General features: G+C 35.8%; 1 long non-coding RNA gene across 1 annotated transcript in view; it reads left to right on the forward strand.

The window, feature by feature from the left end:
• Positions 1-23,509, forward strand: part of LOC309622563 — a 488,156-nt gene that overhangs the window by 340,771 nt on the left and 123,876 nt on the right. The window lies entirely within an intron of this gene.

Genomic DNA, 23,509 nt, shown 5'->3' on the forward strand with positions numbered 1-23,509 from the left:
GAAACCAATTCAGAAGAAAACGCCTCAGATAACTCAATAGCAATTTTATGTACTTTGTGACAATAATCAAATGATAGAGATTAAGACTGAATATGGTTTTTATAAATTTACACTCACTGTGTGGTTTCTACTATTTATCAAAACAAACAAACAAAAACCTCTAAAAGTTTCTTAATTTCACATCAACTGTGAATGTGTTTATATGTACAACTACTGGATCTAATAATGTCAACTGACATTGAAATTTAGATAATTAATCCACTTAGATTAAGAACTCTCTTAGTTGATTTTTATTGATTATTTATTAACTATTTATTTAATGTAATTATTCTGATTTTTAAAACATCTTATTTCAAACTAACTTCAGACTTACAGAAAAGTTATAAAAATTGTACCAACAATCTTTATTTACCATTCACTCAGAAGCTCAAATGTTAACATTTATGTTTTTATTCCCCTCCCCTACCCCCACCACTTTCTTTCATGCTCTCCTTCTAACAGCTCATTCTGCCTCTGTCTCTCTCTCTCCTACCGACTCCCCTCCACTTCAGAATAAATTCTAGATATGATGTCCTTTACCCCTAAATGTTTCACTTGTGGATTTCCAAGGCCATTTTCTTATATAACCATAGTATAATTATTAGCATAAAATTAACACAGTTTTGACATTATTATTAATTAATAAGTCAATTTTCACAACTGTGGTACTACTGACCTTTATAAAGAGAATGACTTTTTTTTCTCCTAGTCTAATTCAGGACTGCTCATTGACATCAGTTTTTATGTCTCTTTCATCTCCTGCTATCTGGAAGAGTTTCTTAGTTTTTCTTATTTTTTATGATCTTAACATTTTTTGAAGAGTTTGGGCCATTTATTCTATTGACTGTTGTTCAAATTGGATTTGTATGATGTTTCCTCATGAATATATTCATGTCACATATTTTTGTAAAGAATACTACAGACGTGATGTGTTCTTTTAAATGCATCATATTAGGCGGCAAATAATGCCTATTTATTTCCCTAATGGTGATATTAACTTGGATCACTTGGTCTAGGTAGTATTTGTCAGGTTTATTTTATTGGAAGTTTATCTTTTTCCCTTTGTATTTAATAAGTATCTTACGGGCAAATACTTCAAGATGATGTAAATATCCTGTTTCTAATTAAACCTTTATCCACTAGTTTTAACATCCATTGATGTTTATTATCTGAAACTGTTATTAATGTGATGGTTACCAAATGGTGATATTCAAAATATTTATTAGTCTTTCTATAGCAATTAATTTGCAATGTATGTGAACCTGATTGGTTTTTATTGGGTTAAATATTGGAAAAGTTGGTACATGGAGATAATAAAGTAATTTTACCAAGACTTTAAAAAAGTTTTTAACGTAGAGTAAGAATATGTATGTTAAATGAAAAATTGCTTGTATAGCTTTGTACTAATTAACATCTTCTAATGTAATTATTCAGACTCTTTTTAGATTAGATTTTTAGCATATCTTCTGATGTTGACAAAAACGAACATTTCAAACCATGTTTCACTTTTATCTAATCAAGATTCATTATTCTGTCACAAAATAAAATTATAGTGTGAATAGAATTCAGTTTGCACTACAGCTCAAAGTAAATTATGAGTCTGTCTGTAAGCAATGTAATGCAACAAGGTGCAAAGTATAAAATGGATGCACAAAAAATAAAGAGAAAGGAATCTACACATAACACTAGAGGAATCCATCACACCTAAAGGGAAGAAACCAAGAGAAGAAGACAGCAACAGAGAAGAACTACAAAAACAACCAGAAAACAATGAACAAAATGGCAATACGTACATACATATGAACAAATCCTTAAAATGTAAATGAACTAAATGCTTCAATCAAAAGCTATAGGGTAGCTGAATGGATAAAAACAAGATCCATCTATATGCTGTCCACAAGACTCACTTCAGATCTAAAGACACACATAGACTGAAAGTGGATAGATGGAAAAAAGTATTTCATGCAAGTGGGAAAAAAAAGAGCTGTGGTAGCAATACATATATCAGACAAAATAGGCTTTAAAACAAAGACTCTAACGAAAGATAAAAATGGGCATTACATAATGATAAAGAGGTAGATCCAACAAGAGGATTAACATTTGTTAAATATTTATGCACCCAACACAAGGAGCACCTAAATCTATAAAGCAATACAACAGAAATAAATGGAGAAATGTACAGAGGTACAATAACAGTAGAGACTTAAGTACCCCACTTACATAAATGGATAAAACATCCAGGCAGAAAATCAGTAAGTGAACACTGTCCTTAAATGACACATTAACAGATGGACTTAATAGATATATACAGAATACTTCATCCAAAAGCAGCAGAACACACATTCTTTTCACGTGCACATACAACTTACTCCAGATAGATCACATGTTAGCCCACAAAACAAGTCTCAATAAATCTAAGATTAAACAATCAATGGGTCAATGAAGAAATCAAAGAGGAAATTTAAAAATACCTGGAAACAAATGAAAATGGAAACACAACTTTCCAAAATCTATGGGAGACAGCAAAAACAGTTCTAAGAAAGTTCATAGCAGTATAGGTCTACCTCAGGAAACAAGAAAAATCTCAAATAAACAATCTGAATGTACATATAAATGAACTACAAAAAGAACAATCAAAGCCCAAATTAGTAGAAGGAAGAAAATAATAAAGATTAGAGAAGAAATAAATGAAATAGAGATTAGGAAAAACAAGAGAAAAGATAAATGAAACTAGGAGCTGTTTCTTTGAAAAGGTAAACAAATCAACAAGCTGTTAACCATACTAATCAAGAAAAAAAGAGAGAGAGCCCAAATAAATAAAACCATAAATGAAAGAGGAGTAATTACAACCAATATCACAGAAATACAAAGGATCATGAGAATACTATGAACAAATGTATGCCAACAAATTAGACAACCTAAAAAAATGAACTCCTAGGAACACACAATCTTCCAAGACTGAATCACGAAGAAATAGAAAATATGAAGAGACCAATCACTAGTAATGAAATTGAATTAGTAATTTTAAAAACTCTAAAAAACAAAAGTCCAAGTCCAGGTGGCCTCACAGGTGAACTCTAGCAAACATTTAAAGAGGAGTTAATACCTATCCTTCTCAAATTATTCCAAAAAATTGAAGCAACACTTCTGAACTAATTTTATGAGGCCACCATTATCTGAGTATCCAAGATATCCAAAGACTACACAGAAAAGAGAATTTCAGGCTGTATCACTGATGAACATACATGCAAAAATCCTCAACAAATCATTAACAAGCCAAATTTAACAACACATGATCAAGTGGGATTCATTTCAGGGATACAAGGATGGTTTAACATCTGCAAATCAATCAATGTGACACACCACATTAATAAAATGAAGGGAAAAAAATCACATGATCATTTCAACAGATACAGAAAAAATTTGACAAAATTCAACATCTATTTATGATAAAAACTCTCCACAAGGGGCTATAGTGGGAACAAACCTTAACATAATAAAGGTCATATATGGCAAACCCACAGATACACAATGATGAAAAGCAGAAACCTCTTCCTGTCAGGTCAGAAGCAAGACAAGAATGCCCATTCTCACCAATTTTCACTACAGCAATTAGGCAAGGAAAGAAATAATAACCATCTGAATTGGAAAGGAAGAAATAAAACTGTTACCATTTGTAGATGACATGATACTATGTATAGAAATTCCAAACATTCCATCATAAAATTATTAGATCTAATAAATAAATTCAGTGAAGTTGCAAGTTACAAAATTGATATACCAAAATCTGTTGCATTTCTATGCACTAATAACAAAATATCAGAAAGAAATTAAGAAAACAATTCCATTTACAATTGTATCAAAAATAATAAAATAGGAATAAATTTAACCAAGGAGGTAAAAGACCTACACTCTGAAAACTATGAAACACTGAGGAAAGAAATTGAAGATGACACAAATAAATATAAAGATATATGTGCTCATGGATTGGAAGAATCAATACTGTTAAAATGTCCATTCTACCCAAAGCAATCTACAGATTCAATGCAATCCTTATCAAATTATCAATGGCATTTTTTACAGAACTAGAACAAACATTCCTAAAATGTGTATGGAGCCACAATAGACTATGAATAGACAAAGCAATCAAGTGAAAGAACAAAGCTAGAGGTATCATACTCCCAGACTTGAAACTATACTACAAAGCTATAATAATCAAAAAAGTATGTTACTGGCACAAAACACACACACATAGATCAATGAAATGGAGGAAATAGGTGAAGGGGATTATGAGGTACAAACTTCCAACTATAAAATAAATAAGTCACAGAGATGTAACGTACACATAGGGAATACAGTCAATAATATTGTAACAGCTTAGTATGGTGATGGATGATAACTGGACTTATTGTGGTGATCATTTCATAATGTATAAAAATATCAAATCACTTTGTTGCACATCTGAACTTAATATAATATTGTATGTTGATTATAACTCAATTTAAAAATTAAAAGAAAATTTTGTGGGAGAGAAAAAATAAACATGGTTCAATTATGGAATCAAAAGAAAATTTACATAAATTTTAAAGAAAAAAAAAGTAAGTCAATGTATTCAAACTCACTTCACTAGTATCCTAAAACATTTATCAGACAGTGATAGTTAAAGTAAATCTCTATATAACAAGATAGAATAAACCTCCAGAAGACAATGTTATTCACATATTTCTGTTACATAGAAGCAATTACTTGACATTGCTCACATTATGGAATGGACTTAGGCTATTCAGTATATGAGATTCTTCTATAAACAACTCAACAATGAGGTAATTTTTTAAGGTAAAGGGAACCATAAAAGCAAATACATTCACAAAGTGGGTAATACAGCTAAATTATGAGCAAAAACAGGAGTAACTTTAGAGAAATTTTATTAATGATGTGTCTAAAAATAGAAATATCACAGAATGTGCCAATTTCTCAAATAATATCTTTCTACAATATGACAGTAACTAAAGACAATTGGAGTCAAATGGCCTTTGATTTTGTTCCAATAGTCAGCTTATCAAAGTAAGAGAAGTTTATTTGGCTAATATCTGGAACAAAGAGACAATCTGAATTATATTACCATACACTATTGATACATTCAGAATTCACCATATCATGATCCTTTGCTAAATTCTCTCAGAAGATGCTTATGCTTCCTATCACTTCCCTGTTTGGGCAAATGTCTTTTCTGTGTGTTATACTATCTGGGCATTTATGAAAGTAACAATCATTCCCTTGTTTTCTGGAAGTCTTTTGTCGGGGGAATGGATCCTCTGTGGGGGAAAGCAATGGCGTTTCAATTAAAAATAGTTTCTCTCCAGAGAATTTTTCACCCTACTGGCAGTAAAAACCACTCTATTAGCACGGGGTATGGCATTTGTGTTATTTTTCCTTCTCATCTTTCACATTATTAACAAAGATATCATTAAAGAATTAAAAACATATTAATATAAGACTTTAATATTTTCCTACTACTGTGGATGAGAAATATAGATTCTTTGCATAGAATCCTCAGAACTTCATGAGCTGAGAGTTTTAAGTGGGTCTCTAAACATTCTCTGCCTATTCTATCCAGCTTTCTTTATACCTCATTATTCTCCTTTTAATTTACATATCAACTTTAAAATCTAGAGTACTTAGTGATTAACGTGTGTTTAATCAGAAAATTTTTCTTTTTTAAATTTTGTATTGAATATATTTAACACTGTAAATTTAAGTGTCATGTTAATTTGAAATATTTTCAAATTAGTGGTTTTGGTGTTTTTGGATATATACCCAGAAGTGGAATTGCTAGATCATTTGGGAGATCTATTTTTAATTTTTATTATAAATGAAATCATCACTAAGTGGGGAAGGTGCTGTAATTTTTTATGAATATAACAACATATTTACTTGAATCTTTTCTAAATACATCTAAAGCCATCATGGCTTATTTCTTCCTGATCTACCCCTCCTGAAAACCTCCAAAGTATCTTTATTCTTTACCTCAATATTTAAGTGTTATAAATTTCTATAATGCTGATACATATTTTACATTGTCAATATTGCTGCTAAGTTATTAGCTAGAGAAGGGAATATATTTATACTTCTGTATATATCATAATACTCAGCATTCTGCTGAATAAACTAGAATAGAAGGAGGATATAGGTGGTAAACACTGCCATTACATGAGTTCTCAATACTGCATATTTTTTCATAGTTAATTTTCACATCAATCCGATGAGGTAGGTACAATAATATCCAACTGACAAATGTGGAATCTGATACCTGAAGTGGCCACATGATTTTTCAAAGATGGCTCAGTTAATCAGTGGGAGGAATGGAAATCAAATTCACTTTACTTTGACCAAAATGTGACTTTTCCATTACATAAGGCTGAATCTAGACTTTTATTATATGAGTAATTGTTTATATATGCTACTTATTATATGTTTCATGTATATATTTTTATAACTTTCCTTTGACTTTGCATTCATTAAAGAGAAGTAATATACATAATACACTTTTATATTCTGTTCCTTATGGAGAATCAGTATGGCTTCTGGCCATAGCAAGCAGAAGAAGTTTTAGGTAATAGTTTACTAAAAAGCATCAAAATAAGGTTTGCATGTTAAAACCTAGAGTGAAAAAAGTTAACAATTCCAGGCATAATAGCACTTCAGACATGACTCAGGATGACATGAGCTATGTAACTGGCAAACATACATGATTCACTTTAGTTGTGAGTCAATGTAAAAATTAGAAATCATCATCAAGATAGAAACTAAAAACATTAATTCACTCTATGAAAGAAATATGCCATATCTTCATGGGAGAATTTGTTCCTTGCCCTGCCACAGTTTTTCATGGGAGCAATTACTTTAGGAATTTATTTTAAAATTTGTGTTCTATTTAAATGGACTTCATAAAGCTAAATTATATGAAGTGAAGCAAATTCTATTAAAATAGCAAAGTGTATTTCACAGCGCAGGCAGTAAACTCTTCTAAAGAAGATGTAGTGTTTCATAATTGTTAATTTGATCAATTACATATAAAAAGTTTAGATCACCAAAAACATAGAAAGTCATAAAACTTCGTAAAAAGTAAGGGAATGTTAGGACTTAAAAGTTGTGTGCAAAAGGTTTTTGGAAACAAAAACTTTAAATTATTATGAGATTTTGATGAAAGCATGTTACACACTGTGATTTTTTAAAAATCTTTAAGTTATGGGGAAAAGAACTCAAGAGAAATGTGGAACTATCAAAAATAAAAAAGCAAGTCTTTCCCTTGGAAATGGGCAAATAATTATGGTTCCTTTATAAAAGAAATCAAAGCCCGTCAAAATATGCTTAAAAAGGATTTTAAAGGATTTTTCTCCCAAAATATACCAGGATCCAGAACAAGGTTTTTCACATGTTAAAAAGTAAGATTCAGTTAGATTTAGAGGAACATAGAGAAAGTTTTATTTGTTGGTTGCGTGCATGTACACATGCAACAAGACTTTATTTTAAATTGTTCTAATGAGCTTATTTTATAAGCAACGTATTTAGTGTTAATATGTATGCTCATCACCTGACCTTTAGATAAAGTTGATGAAAGATGGAGAAAACCCATACATTGCAAACTACAAAACATTGATAAGAAAAGTTGAAGATGAACTAAAGAAACTGGTAAGTATACCGTGCTCCTGGATCGGACAACTACGTAGTATTAAGATGTCAATTCTTCTCAAGCTATTCTATAGAGTCCAGTCAAAATTCAAGTACACTTTTTTTTAGTAGAAATTGACAAGCTGAGTCCAAATTTTATTAAAAAAATTAAAGGATCCAGAGGTTTCCAAAACAATGTTGGGTAAAGGAAATTCAAAGTTGTTGAATTTACACTACCTGATTTTTAGATTTATTTTAAAGTAATAATACAGTGTGGTATGGTCATCAAAGATAGATAATGAAACAGAAAATGGAGTCTAAAAATAAACCGACGCATTTACGGTCAGTTGGTTTTCAAAAAAAGGTATAAAACAACTTAAAGGGAAAAAGTCTCTTAAAAATGTTACAGGAACAAGTCAATATCCATATGAAAAACAACCCCAATATTATATCCCATCATGTAAAATAATTAGCTCAAAATTAATCATAGACCTCAATATAAAAGCCAGGAAAATTATAAAATTTCTTAAAGCAGAGATGAAAATCTTTGAGACTTTGGATTAGGTAAAGATATGACAGCAAAAGCATAAGTTGTTTTAAAAATTATAATGCTTTATCAACTTTAACAATATCTACTCTCTGAAAGATACTGTTAAGAAAACAGAGTCTAAATTGGGAAAATATATATCTGATAAAGTTCTTGTATCCAGGATATATGTTAAAAAATCTTTCAAAATGCAAAAACCAAAAAAAATAAGCAAATTATTTGAACACATACTTTATCAAAGTAGATATGCTAATCACAAACACCCACTTGACTTTGGTCATTGGTGAAATGCAAATTAAGCCACAATGAGATACCTCTATATACCTTTTAGAATGTGTACAATTAAGACAAAATACAATGGTGAGGATATGGAGCAAATAAACTCTCAGACACTACTACTAGGAATGTAAAATGATACAACCACTTTTCAAAACCGTTTGGCAATTATTTTTTTAAGTTAAGCATATATCTGGCATATAACCTAGTCATTCCACTCCTAGCTATATGTCTAAAAATAAATGAAAGTGTAAGTTCCTACAAAGACTTGTACATGAATGTTAATAACATTCTTATTTGTAAGAGCCAAAACCTGGAAATAACACAAATGTCCATCAGTAAGTGAATCATAAATGAGTTACTGTACATCCATAAAAGGCACTATTATTCTATAATAAATAGAATTAACTAAAGATGCATGCAGCTACATGGATGATTCTCAAAATAATACAATTGTGTGAAAAGGCACAAAACAATGGTTATATAATGTAGGTTCACATTTATGTAAAATTAAGGAAAATACAAACTAATCTATAATGGCAGAAAGCTGATCTGTGGTTGTCTTGAGTGAGCTGAGTGGCATGGAGGGATTACAAAAAAACCACAAGGAAATTTTGTAGTAACAGATATGTTCTTATCTTGATAAAAGTGTTGGCTTCATGAGATTATTTCTATGTCAAAACTTAACAAATTGTCTGTTTAAATATGTGCAACTTATTGTATGTATACCTCAATAAAGGGGAAAAGTAGTCAGAGAAGCAAAAAGCATGTTGCTGCACTTGTTTATATATATTCATTTTACACAAAAAAAGGGCAGAATATGTAAAATTGCCCACTCATCTGACTTTTCCCTCTACTAAATAAATAAAATTAAATATTTCCTCTTCCTCATGATTTTCCATTTCTGCTATTCATCCGATATCAAAACACATGTGAAAAACAAAATGGTAAATTCTACAATATGGAGCAAATCCACAGGTAAGAAGTCTTCTAATTACAATATCAAAAAGGTATAGATAGAAATTATAACTATCTCAATACCTCTGCTCTAGTTTGTTCTCTTAGCTTCCTTTCTCTTACTAGATAAAAGGATGCAAGAACTTGAAACAAAACCTCCTGCTCCTATGAGATACAAATTCTAATCCAAAATGGAAAGAAAAAAAGTTGGCACTTTAAATACTGCAGACCAATTCTGTAAACAGAGCACAGCTAGATCTTGTGAAATGTAGCATGGACCAACTACTCCACAAGAATTTTAAATTTGGAAAACATACATGGGCTGAATAATAAAGTCTTTTCACTTCCCAAGCATCGTGGTTCAAGCTTTCTTCTTTACTAAAATGCAAACTACATTTTATAAATAGATTTCTATAGGGGAAGCTAGAGTACAGGACAGGTAACCTAAATTGTATCACAGTCATCTGCTTAATATTTGCAAAGGCTGTACTATCTGTCATAAAATGAACACATTCTCTTAAGGACATTTTAAAATATGAGATTCACTTTTTTCAAAGTATATGCAGTATTGATTTACATCACTAATGTTTTTGAACTCTACAACTATAGTATCAGTAAAGACACACATAGAATTTTTCATTTTAATAATAAAGTTTCCCTAAGGCAATAGAGTTCAGAAATAAAGACAGTTGTAGTAAGTTCCTTCTTCTCTTTTCCACTGGCTACATTCCTTTTCTAAGCAAGTCAGCCATCCCTTGAAGTAAGAAAAGCAACACAAATTCATAAACTGAGCATGGCATTATAGAAGATAAAGCAGTGAGAAACACGTAACTGCTGGAGTAGTGTGTCCTGATCTTGCCGCATCATGGCACTGTATTTGTAAGGCACAGTGTAGTTAAGTTGACGCTGATTATTGCTAGAGGGAATTCTATACATTTCAGCCTCCTCAGACTCCACCAGACCATGTAAAGAGCTACAGAGATCAAAATCTCAGATATATCCATTACACATTTGTGGCATACCCACTGTGTGCTGTGACACTGGGAAGCTCTGTGCCAGAGGGTGTTTATGTTCATACATCACAAGAAAAATTGGTATGAAAAGAAATATTGAATTGTCCATATCCTGCATTTTAGGGTAAGTTTAAATTTAGTACGATCTGTTCTCTTAAGGCTTTCCTGAACACTTGTGATTCGTATGATACGGTTTCTTCCAAAAGACCTCATATTTAGAAGAATTATATTCCTGGAAAGGCATGATGAATTTTAAAAAGTTCTAATCTGAATGCATTGTTTCCTACTACATATTTTATCAGAAACTTATGTTTTGTGACTAAGGTCAAGACTGCTAATAATTCAATGGTTACCAAGGCAATCATTTAATTTAAATATTTTATATAAAAGACCTAGCATCACTGTATATCTTTGTTAAAGTAGTTGTAGTCAATTAAACAAGATAGCACATAACTAATACCATGAAATCATATATAAGATTTATGTGCCTCTATAATTCCTCTTATTTTTAAAATACATTTATTTATTTATTTATTTATTTATTTATTTATTTATTTATTTATTTATTTTTGGCTGCATTGGGTTTTCATTGCTGCACACTGGCTTTTCTCTATTTGCAGCGAGCAGGGGTGTGGTGCATGGGCTTCTCATTGCGGTGGCTTCTCATTGTGGTGGCTTCTCTTGTTGTGGAGCATGGGCTCTAGGTGCATGGGCTTCAGTAGTTGTGGCACATGGGCTCAGTAGTTGTGGTGCACGGGCTTAGCTGCTCTGCAGCACGTGGGACCTTCCCGGACCAGGGCTTGAACTCATATCTCCTGCATTGGCAGGCAGATTCTTAACCATCACTCCACCAGGGAAGACCCCTCTTATTTTTAATATTAGAAATTCAATAGGTCTTCTGTTTTGGGGGGCAAAAAGTAACAGTGATCATATTTACCCTTTTGCCAGACCAAAAAAAAAAAAAAATATATATATATAAACAAAAGTTTTCAAAATATATGACATCAGTGATTCCAGAGAAATGTTAAATAAATAAAAGAATCTCTTTGATTGTCCCAGCTTAGTGCCTGAAGAGCATGTCAGTGGTCATAGCGTAGGGAAGAAAAAACCACATAGGGAAATGGCAGAGCCCAGTTGGGCAGTTGGATCTGGAAGTCTGGAGAAGCCATGGCTGCTAGAATTCATTGGTGGAGTACCAAACACAGGAAAGATGCAAAGAGAAACTACTCTAGAAATCTACAGAGGATCAGCACACACATGTGAGAAAATTACCTAACACCCGGGAAAGAACTACCTAAAAGTATTCAAGGAACAAAATCCCTAGTCAGTATGGAAAACTCGTAATTCAGGAGACAAAAGTAGAGAACTCAGAAGAGTTTTGCTTCAGAATTGAAATAAAATTAGCCCTAAATAAGCCACTCCCCTATCCCCACATGACAAAACTTAAGCAAATCCCAGAAGGATCAAAATGTTTCCAGGTAACTTAACTGCATGCCACAACAGAGCCCAAATATATTTATAGGAATACAAAAATACATAGCACCTAAGACCGTAAAATCCACAGTCTAGCATCCAGTAAAATTATCTCCAGGCGTGCAAAGAAGCATCAAACTATGACCCATAATAGAAGGAAAAAATCAATAAAATGAGCACAATTTATAAACTGAACTTCATCCAAATTAAGAACTTCAAAAAACATGGCTATAAAATGAAAAACAAGTTAAAGACTATGAAAAACAAGATAAAGACTGTTAAAAACACTTGCAAGTGGTATATCTGATAAAGGACTTCCATCTACAATATATATAACTCAAAACACGGTAACACAAATTGAAACTGGGCAAAATATTTAAACCCATATTTCACCAAAGTAGATACCGAATCACAAACACCCAAATGAAAAGATGCTCAGTATAATTAGTAATTAAGAAAACGTGGCTTAAACTACAATGAGATAATAGTCTGCACCTATTAGAATAACTAATATTTTTTTAAAGTGTTCATTCTAAGTGCTAGTGAGAATTTGAAGTAAATGGAATTCTCAAACACTGTGGAACAAAAAATGATAAAACCACATTGTAAAATATTTTGGCAGTTTCTTAAAAAGTGAAACATACAACTTATATATATCTAGCAATTCCACTTTAAGGTATTTACTCAGGAGAAATGAAAGCATCTGTTCACACAGACTTGTATATGAAGGTTTATAGCACCTCTATTTATAAATACCAAAAACTAGAAATAATCCAAATGTCCAATAAAAGTACATGAACATATTCTGATATATGCATATAATGAAATATTACTTCCCCATAAAAAAGGAATTGGCTATTGTGCACAAAACAGTGTGGATGAATCACAAAATTATGAGACAAAGCAGTAAAATAAACCAAAGAAAGCACATACTCTATGATTCCATTTACATAAGATTCTAGAAATTCTCTTATAGTGACAAAACACATATCAATAGTTGTCTAGGCATGGGGAAGTGTAGAAATGGATTAGAAGGAGTGATTACAAAAGGGCACAAGAGAACTTTTGGGGTACGGTATTTCATTACCTTAACTGTGGTGACTGTTTCACAGGTGTATAAATAGAACAAAACTTAAAATGTACACTTTGCATGAGTGCTGTTATTGTGTGCCAATTAAACTTCAAACATCTCTTCAAAACATTTTTTAATCGAACAATTGAAAACATTTATCGCAGGATTTTGAATATCACTGTTTTAAGAATTGCATTAAAATAGAAATCTTAATGTCTTCCATACCTTCTCTAATTTCTTACCAGGGTGATGAGTGATATATCTTGTTGATGAACTTCAGAGAAGAAAATCTTATGCCAGGATCACAGCTCCTTCTCGGTTCTCTTTTCTCAGATCTGCTGCACTGAGAGAGTATTCATTCTGGTCTTCCCTCTTTTGTGCAGCCAGAGACCTGGACCGTTTTCTAAAAAACATTTGTATTTAAAATACATGAATAACCCATATTATTTGCAAAAAAAACCTTTGCCTTCATTTATTTCTTAACAAATACTTGGGGGAGCTTACTATGTGCCAGACATTGTCCCAGGCACCATGAAAAATAGTCAACAAGAGAGCCTTGGTTTTTATCCCTCATGAATCTGACAGTGTGGTGCAAGTGTGGTTGGCTGAATTACTGGATCCAGTACTTTACACTCCTTGTTTCCACATCCTTTCCCCCCTTCTATTATCCTTAAAAAGAAATAGTAATCCTGCAAGCTTGTCACTTCTTAATTAGCTCCACTAGAGCCTCCATTTTTACTCTTGCATTGGTGTTTGCTGGTAATAGAACAGTTGTTCTTAAACTTAGCGTGAAACCGGTTCACCTGAAGGGCTTGTTAAACACGTTTGATGACATCCATACCTAGTGTTTTGATTCAGCTAACCTGGGGTGAAGCACAAGAATTTGCAGTTCTAACAAGTTCTCAGATGAAACTAATGCTGCCAATCATGAAACCACACCTTGAGAACCGTTGTGTTAGGTGCTAATAGGAATTTAAGGAAAAGCTGACTTATGGAAAAAAGACTTACACCTCTGTTAGAATTGGTCCTACGTTGACTAGAAATGGCGAGAGTGGGCTTCCTTGCCTTGTTCCTAATCTTAGGGCTTTCAGTTTTTCACTATTGAGTATGATGTTAGTTGTGGCTTGTCATATATGACCTTTATTATGTTGAACAAGTTTCCTTCTATTTCTGTTTTTTAAATTGAGATGTAATTGACATATAACATTAGTTTCAGTTGTACAAAATAATTCCTTATTTGTAAATATTGCAATATAATCACCACAATAAGTCTAGTTAATGTCCATTACCACACATAGTTACAAATTGTGTGATAAGAACCTTTAAGATTAACTCTTTTATCAACTTTCAAATATACAATAAAGCATTAATAACTTTAGTCACCATGCGATGCGTTACATCCCCATGACTTCTTATGTTGGGCTGCACCCCACAGGCCTACAAAGCCTGTGCTTGCCCAGCCTCAAGACCAAAGAAAGAGCCCAGCGTCAGCTACAGAGACATCAATGGTTTAATGAATGGGGGCGGATCTTACATGTCTGAAGCAAGGTCCAGGAGCGACCACCATGTGCGTGTGCCGCAGACAGCAGGCAGGACGTGGTAGCAGTATTCGCTGGGGGAGCGGGGAGGTGGGAGATTACCAGTTACAGAGGAATTGACGTCAGGTGAGCTCATTAGTTACCAGGGAAACCAGTGGAGGGGCAAGCTCCTCACTGCCCCTTTGATGAGAATAGTCACTAGCTGGGGCCTGGGGCAAGTACGCAGGAAGGTCAGTCATGTGAGTAGCATGTAGGTGAAGCAGGCACTGGTCGAGCAGGGGATGTACAGAGAGCAAGGCAACAGCCACCTTGAGTGGCCTGACCATACAACTTATTTATTTGTTAACTGGAAGTTTGTACCTTTTGACCCCCCATTTTACCCACACCCCCTGCCTATGGCAACCACCAATCTGTTCTCTGTATCTATGAATTTGTTTGGGGTTTTTTTGGTTGTTGTTTTTAGATTCCTCATATAAGAATAATGAAATCATAGATTATTTGATTTTTTTTGTCTGGCTTATTTTACTTAGCATAATGCTCAAGTTTCTCCATGTTATTGCAAAAGGCAAGATTTCCTTTTTTACGGCGGTTAAGCTTCCATTGTATAAATATATACCACATTTTCTTTATCCTTCAGTGGACTGTTTCCATATCTTGGCTATTGTAAATAATGCTGCAATGGACATGGAGGTGCATATACTTTTCAAGTTAGTGTTTTCATTTTCACTGGATAAATACCCAGAATTAAATTGGTGAATCATATGGTAGTTCTATTTTTAGTTTTTTGAGGAGCCCTCTCCCCTACTATTTTCCTTAGTGGCTACACCAATTTGCATTCCCACCAACAGCGCACAGAGTTTCCACATCCCTCCACATCCTCGCCAACATTTGTTAGGTTTTTTTTTTTGTCTTTCTGATGATAGCCATTCTAATGGGTGTGAGGTGCTACCTCATTGTGGTTTTGATTTGTAGTTCACTGATGATTTGTGATGCTGAACACCTTTTCATGTAGCTGTTGGCCATCTGTATGCATTCTATGAAAAAAAAAAGTCTATTCAAATTCTCTTATTTTTTAATTAACTTGTTTTTGTGTGTGGGTTTTTTTTTGTTGTTTTTTTTTTTTTGCTATTGAGTTGTATGAGTTATTTCTATATTTTGGATGTTAACCATTTCTCATGTATTTCTACCAGAAGTCTCTTCAGGAAAATCTAGGTTTTTACTATCAACTGCTCAAAGTACTTCCACCTTCTATGCACTACCTAATTCAAAGCCACTTCCACATTTTCTGTTACTTCTGACAGCAGCACCCCACTTTCCAGTACCAAAATCTTTATTAGTTTCCCAGGGTTGTCATGAGAAAGTGTCACAAATTGGGTATCTTAAAGCAACAGAAATGTATTCTCTTGTAGTCTTGAAGGCTAGCAGTTCAAAATCATGGTGTTAACAGAGCCATGCTTGCTCCTTCTGAAACTCTGGACCGAGTCCTGTCTTGCCACTTCTTAGCCTCCAGTGGTGGCCACAACCCTTGTTGTTCCTTAGCTTGTAGCTGTATCATGACAATTTGTGCTTCTGTTATCACATGATATTCTCCCTGAGTCTCTGCATCCAAATTTCTCTCTAATTAGGATACCAGTCATATTGAGTTGGGGCTCATCCTAATGACCTCTTAGTAACTTTACTGCATCTACAAATATCCTATTTATAAACAAGGTCACATTCCCAGGTACCAGGGGTTAGGACTTAAACATATATTTTGGGGGACACAATTCAACCCATAACTGAGACCAAGCCAATCCCAGAAACCAAAGTGAGCCCAGCATTCCAGCCATCTCACTAAGTAATATATATGAGTGATTTTATAATCAAGTCTTTTCTTTCCTTTTTCTTTTTTATTCCACCTCCAGTAAGGATTTGTTCGTACTATAACTTATGTGTCTTTTACATTGCTAGAGACACAATTCTTTTTTCCCTGGACTTTGTTAACATTCCTTTCATTCAACAAAAAAGAATTACCAAGTTGACTTTCTTCCCAGGATTCATATTCATATATTGATTTCTTTCTTTATGGCTCAAAGCAGAAAGAAAGAACATTCCAGAGAAACCGTTGAATGATAGTTCACAGGAGGGAAAAGGGAAGCCCCTTATGTAGGACTGGGGTACATTCTGAATACCTTGGGAGACAGTCTAAGAGAAGTAGGATCGATTTTGCATTGGTTGCAATTTCTGAGTTAAGAGAAGTGGGGATAAAGTAGGGGTTGAATACTATAATGTGATGTAGTTTAGCAACTGGGTAACCCCAGTAATAGACGGGTATAGAAATGTACCCATCTGGGACCATCATTAATAATAGAGCAGTCATTTAAAGAGGGGGTTGTTTTAGCATTCTCCAGCTGAAACACGTCTTGCCTTCAGGATAAACAATGTTTCCTGTTAACTTCCCAGCTGGCTTTATCTGTGTCTGTCCTCCCAAACTGAAAATTTCTGGGCTGCTTTTCTCCTTTTCAGTCCAAGTTGCTTTTTCTCTTTTTCAGTCTGGAGTATTCTTTGCTCCTTCATGACTAAAATTCTATGTGGTGTGGATTGTTGCCAAGTATCCTCACTTAGTTTTGTCTAAAGATCACTGCAATTGTCAGTTTCTTCATAAATCCTGCTCCTTTAAAGCTATGTTTTCGTGGAGGACTTCTTGTTTTTAATCTCTTCTGCCTTTTGCTGTTGATTTTGGTTGATTTGGGGAGAAGAGTGAGTTAAGCAATATCATACTTCCCCATATTTATTTTTTAACATCTTTATTGGAGTATAATTGCTTTACAATGGTGTGTTAGTTTCTGCTGCATAACAAAGTGAATCAGCTATATGTGTGCATATATCACCATATACCCTCCCCTCTTGCGTCTCCCTCCCACCCTCCCTATCCTACCCCTCGAGGGGGACACAAAGCGGCGAGCTGATCTCCCTGTGCTATGTGGCTGCTTCCCACTAGTTATCTATTTTACATTTGGTAGTGTGTATATGTATATGCCACCCTCTCACTTCATCCCAGCTTACCCTTTCCCCTCCCTGTGTCCTCAAGTCCATTCTCTATGTCTGCGTCTTTATTCCTGTCCAGCCCCTAGGTTCTTCAGAACCGTTTTTTTTTTAGATTCCACATATATCTGTTAGCATATGGTATTTGTTTTTCTCTTTCTGACTTACTTCACTCTGTATGACAGTCTCTAGGTCCATCCACGTCACTACAAATAACTCAATTTCATTTCTTTTTATGGCTGAGTAATATTCCATTGTATATATGTGCTACGTCTTCTTTACCCATTCATCTGTTGATGGACACTTAGGTTGCTTCCATGTCCTGGCTGTTGTAAATAGAGCTGCAATGAGCATTGTAGTACATGACTCTTTTCTAATTATAGTTTTCTCAGGGTATATGCCCAGTAGTGGGATTGCTGGTTCATATGGTAGTTCTATTTTTAGGTTTTGAGGAACCTCCATACTGTTCTCTATAGTGGTGGTATCAACTTACATTCCCAGCAAGAGTGCAAGAGGGTTCCCTCTTCTCTCCACACCCTCTCCAGCATTTATTCTTTGTAGATTTCTTGATGATGGCCATTCTGACTGGTGTGAGGTGATACCTCATTGTAGTTTTGATTTGCATTTCTCTAATCATTAGTGATGTTGAGCATCCTTTCATGTGTTTGTTGACAGTCTGTATATCTTCTTTGGAGAAATGTCTATTTAGGTCTTCTGCCCATTTTTGGATTGGGTTGTTTGTTTTTATGATGTTGAGCTGCATGAGCTGCTTGTATATTTTGAAGATTAATCCTGTGTCAGTTGCTTCATTTGCAAATATTTTCTCCTATTCTGAGAGTTGTCTTTTCATCTTGTTTATGGTTTCCTTTGCTGTGCAAAAGCTTTTAAGTTTCATTAGGTGCCATTTGTTTACTTTTGTTTTTATTTCCATTTCTCTAGGAGGTGGGTCAAAAAGGATCTTGCTGTGATTTATGTCATAGAGTGTTTTGCCTATGTTTTCCTCTAAGAGTTTTATACTGTCTGGCCTTATATTTAGGTCTTTAATTCATTTTGAGCTTATTTTTGTGTATGGTGTTAGGGAGTGTTCTAATTTCATTCTTTTACATGTAGCTGTCCAGTTTTCCCAGCACCACTTATTGAAGAGGCTGTCTTTTCTCCATTGTATATTCTTGCCTCCTTTATCAAAGATAAGGTGACCATATGTGCATGAGTTTATCTCTGGGCTTTCTATCCCATTCCATTGATCTGTATTTCTGTTTTTGTGCCACTACCATACTGTCTTGATTACTGTAGCTTTGTAGTATAGTCTGAAGTCCAGGAGCCTGATTCCTCCAGCTCTGTTTTTCTTTCTCAAGATTGCTTTGGCTATTCGGGGTCTTTTGTGTTTCCATACACATTGTGAAATTTTTTGTTCTAGTTCTGTGAAAAATGCCATTGGTAGTTTGACAGAGATGGCATTGAATCTGCAGATTGCTTTGGGTAGTATAGTCATTTTCACAATGTTGATTCTTCCAATGCAAGAACATGGCATACCTCTCCATCTGTTTGTATCGTCTTTAATTTCTTTCATCAGTGTCTTATAGTTTTCTGCATACAGGTCTTTTGTCTCCTTAGGTAGGTTTATTCCTAGGTATTTTATGCTTTTTGTTGCAATGGGAAATGGGAGTGTTTCCTTAATTTATCCTTCAGATTTTTCATCATTAGTGTATAGGAATGCAAGAGATTTCTGTGCATCTATTTTGTATCTTCTACTTTACCACATTCGTTGATTAGCTGTAGTAGTTTTCTGGTAGCATCTTTAGGATTCACTATGTATAGTATCATGTCATCTGCAAACAGTGACAGCTTTACTTCTTTTCTGATTTGGATTCCTTTTATTTCTTTTTCTTCTCTGATTGCTGTGGCTAAAACTTCCAAAACTATGTTGAACAATAGCGGTGAGAGTGGGCAGCCTTGTCTTGTTCCTGATCTTAGTGGAAATGGTTTCAGTTTTTCACCATTGAGAATGATGTTGGCTGTGGGTTTGTCGTATATGACCTTTATTTTGTGGAGGTGAGTTCCCTCTATGCCTACTTTCTTTTTTTTTTTTTTTTTTTTAATTTATTTATTTATTATTTATGGCTGTGTTGGGTCTTCGTTTCTGTGCGAGGGCTTTCTCTAGTTGTGGCAAGTGGGGGCCATTCTTCATCACGGTGCGCGGGCCTCTCATTATCGCAGCCTCTCTTGTTGCGGAGCACAGGCTCCAGATGCGCAGGCTCAGTAATTGTGGCTCACGGGCTCAGTTGCTCCGTGGCATATGGGATCTTCCCGGACCAGGGCTCGAACCCGTGTCCCCTGCATTGGCAGGCAGATTCTCAACCACTGTGCCACCAGGAAAGCCCCTATGCCTACTTTCTGGTGGGTTTTTATCATAAATGGGTGTTGAATTTTGTCAAAACCTTTTTCTGCCTCTATTGATATGATCACGTTTTTTCTCCTTCAATTTGTTAATATGGTTTATCACATTGATTGATTTGTATATACTGAAGAATCCTTGCATTCCTGGGATAAACCCCACTTGATCATGGTGTATGATCTTTTTAATGTGCTTGTGGATTCTGTTTGCTAGTGTTTTGTTGAGGATTTTTTAACCCATGTTCATCAGTGATATTGGCCTGTAGTTTTCTTTTTTTGTGGCATCTTTGTCTGGTTTTGGTATCAGAGTGATGGTGGCCTTGTGGAATGAGTTTGGGAGTGTTCCTCCCTCTGCTATATTTTGGAAGAGTTTGAGAAGGATAGGTGTTAGCTCTTCTCTAAATGTTTGATAGAATTCGCCTGTGAAGCCATCTGGTCCTGGGCTTTTGTTTGTTGGAAGATTTTTAATCACAGTTTCAATTTCAGTGCTTGTGATTGGTCTGTTTATATTTTCTATTTCTTCTTAGTTAAGTCTCGGAAGGTTGTGCTTTTCTAAGAATTTGTCCATTTCTTCCAGGTTGTCCATTTTATTGGCATATAGTTGCTTGTAGTAATCTCTCATGATCCTTTGTATTTCTGCAGTGTCAGTGTCAGTGGGTAAGGTTGGTTCAGTAGGTTGTGTAGGCTTCCTGGTGGAGGGAACTGGTTCCTGTGTTCTGGTGCATGAGGCTGGATCTTGTGTTTCTCGTGGGCAGGATCGCGTCTAGTGGTGTGTTTTGGCTTGTCTGTGGCCTTATTATGATTTTAGGCAGCCTCTCTGCTAATGGGTGGGGTTGTGTTCCTGTCTTGCTAGTTGTTTGGCACAGGGTGTCCAGCACTGTAGCTTGCTGGTTGTTGAGTGGAGCTGGGTGTTAGCGTTGAGATGGAGATCTCTGTGAGAGCTTTCGCCATTTGATATTATGTGGGGCCAGGAGGTCTCTGGTGGACCAATGTCCTGAAGCTGGCTCTCCCACCTCAGAGGCTCAGGCCTGACACCTGGCCAGAGCACCAAGACCCTGTCAGCCACTCGGCTCAGAAGAAAAGGGAGAAAAATAAATAAATAACTAAATAAAATATAATAATTAAAACTAAGAAAATTATTAAAAATAAAACAATAGAAATTTAATAAAAAAAGAGAAAGATAGAACAACCAAACCAAAAACCAAATCCACCAATGATAACAAGTGCTAAAAACTATACAAAAAAAAAAAAAAAAAAAAAGGACAGGGCTTCCCTGGTGGCACAGTGGTTAAGAATCTGCCTGCCAGTGCAGGGGACATGGGTTTGAGCCCTGGTCCAGGAAGATCCCACATGCCATGGAGCAACTAAGCCCATGCACCAGAACCACTGAGCCTGCACTCTAGAGCCCATGAGCTACAACTACTGAGCCTGTGTGCCTAGAGCCCATGCTCCACAACAAGAGAAGCCACCACAATGAGAAATCAACACACCACAACGAAGAGTAGCCCCCACTCGCTGCAACTAATGAAAGCCTGCATGCAGCAACAAAGATTCAATGCAGCCAAAAAAAACAAAAACAAAAAACAAACAAACAAAAAAAAGCCCCAGTCCAGGAGGACTACTAATTGTCCAGACCTTTTAGGATGAACTTATTGATTACCCCACCAGGTAAAGAACCACAGTGAGATGATGTACTTGCTGAAGGCAAGGAGAATACAGAATGGGTAGTGGGAGAAGGTAGAATTATAAATACCAACTATTAAAAAAAAAAAAAGGGACAGACAGAACCCTAGGACAAATGGTAAAAGCAAAGCTACAGAGACAAAATCACACATAGAAGCGTACACATACATGCTCACAAAAAGAGAGAAAGGAAAAAATATATATAAAAAAAAAAGGAAGAGAGCAACCAAATCAATAAACAAATCTACCAATGATAATAAGGTCTAAATACTAAACTAAAATAAACATAAAACCAGAAACAAATTAGATGCAGAAAGCAAACCCCAAGTCTACAGTTGCTCCCAAAGTCCACCACCTCAATTTTGGGATGATTCATTGTCTATTCACGTATTCCCCAGACGCAGGGTACATCAAGTTGATTGTGGAGATTTAATCCACTGCTCCTGAGGCTGCTGGGAGAGATTTCCCTTTCTCTTCTTTGTTCGCACAGCTCCTGGGGTTCAACTTTGGATTGGCCCTGCCTTTGCATGTAGGTCGCCTGAGGGCATCTGTTGCTCGCTCAGACAGGACGGGATTAAAGGAGCAGCTGATTAGGGGTCTCTGGCTCACTCAGGCCGCGGGAGGGAGGGGTACAAATTTGGGACAAGCCTGCGGCAGCAGAAGCCAACATGACATTGCAACAGCCTGAGGTGTGTTCTCCCAGGGAAGTTGTCCCTGGATCACGGGACCCCGGCAGTGGCGGGCTGCACAGGCTCCCAGGAGGGGAGGTGTGGATAGTGACCTGTGCTTGCATGCAGGCTTCTTGGTGGCACAGCAGCAGCCTTAGCGTCTCATGCCCATCTCTGGTGTCCGCGCTGATAGCCACGGCTCACGCCCATCTCTGGAGCTCTTTTAGGCAGTGCTCTGAATCCCCTCTCCTCATGCACCCTGAAACAATGGTCCCGTGCCTCTTAGGCAGTTCCAGACTTTTTCCCGGACTCCCTCTCAGCCAGCTGTGGCGCACTAGCCCCCTTCAGGCTGTGTTCACGCCGCCAACCCCAGTCCTCTCCCTGGGGTCTGACCCCCAAAGCCCGAGCCTCAGCTCCCAGCCCCCACCCATCCTGGCAGGTGAGCAGACAAGCCTCTCGGGCTGGTGAGTGCTGGTCGGCACCAATCCTCTGTGCAGGAATCTCTCCGCTTTGCCCTCTGCACCAGTGTTGCTGCGCTCTCCTCCGTGGCTCTGAAGCCTCCCCCCCGCCCAACCCCCATCTCCCCCAGTGAACGGGCTTCCTAGTGTGTGGAAACTTTTCCTCCATCACAGCTCCCTCCCCAAGGTGCCGGTCCCATCCCTATTCTTTTGTCTCTGTTTTTTCTTTTTTCTTTTGCCCTACCCAGGTATGTGGGGAGTTTCTTGCCTTTGGGGAAGTCTGAAGTCTTCTGCCAGCGTTCAGTAGGAGTTGTTCCACATGTAGATGTATTTTTTGATGTATTTGTGGGAAGGAAGGTGATCTCCACGTTTCACTCCTCAGCCATCTTGAAGGTCCCTCCCCCCATACTTTATTCAAGTGAAGAAATTAAGTCAGAGTATGAAGTGGAAATTTAGTAAATCTTCATTCACCATAGGATAAGTTTGATAGGAATGCAAAAAGATATGATTGACTAGCAGCTTTGGTGAAAAAATAAGCCGTGGAATGGAAGAGCTAGTTACTTTGTTGATGTGTATATATAATTTCTCATTAACATACAAGATTATACAATGACACCTGTTTGGAAAATAATTTAATCACTTGATTACTTATTTTTACACAATCTGTGTTTTCCTACAAGTAGGAAAATGAGTGTC

Source organism: Balaenoptera borealis (genome assembly GCF_965194805.1).
Source record: "Balaenoptera borealis genome assembly, chromosome: 2".
NCBI lineage: Eukaryota > Metazoa > Chordata > Mammalia > Artiodactyla > Balaenopteridae > Balaenoptera > Balaenoptera borealis.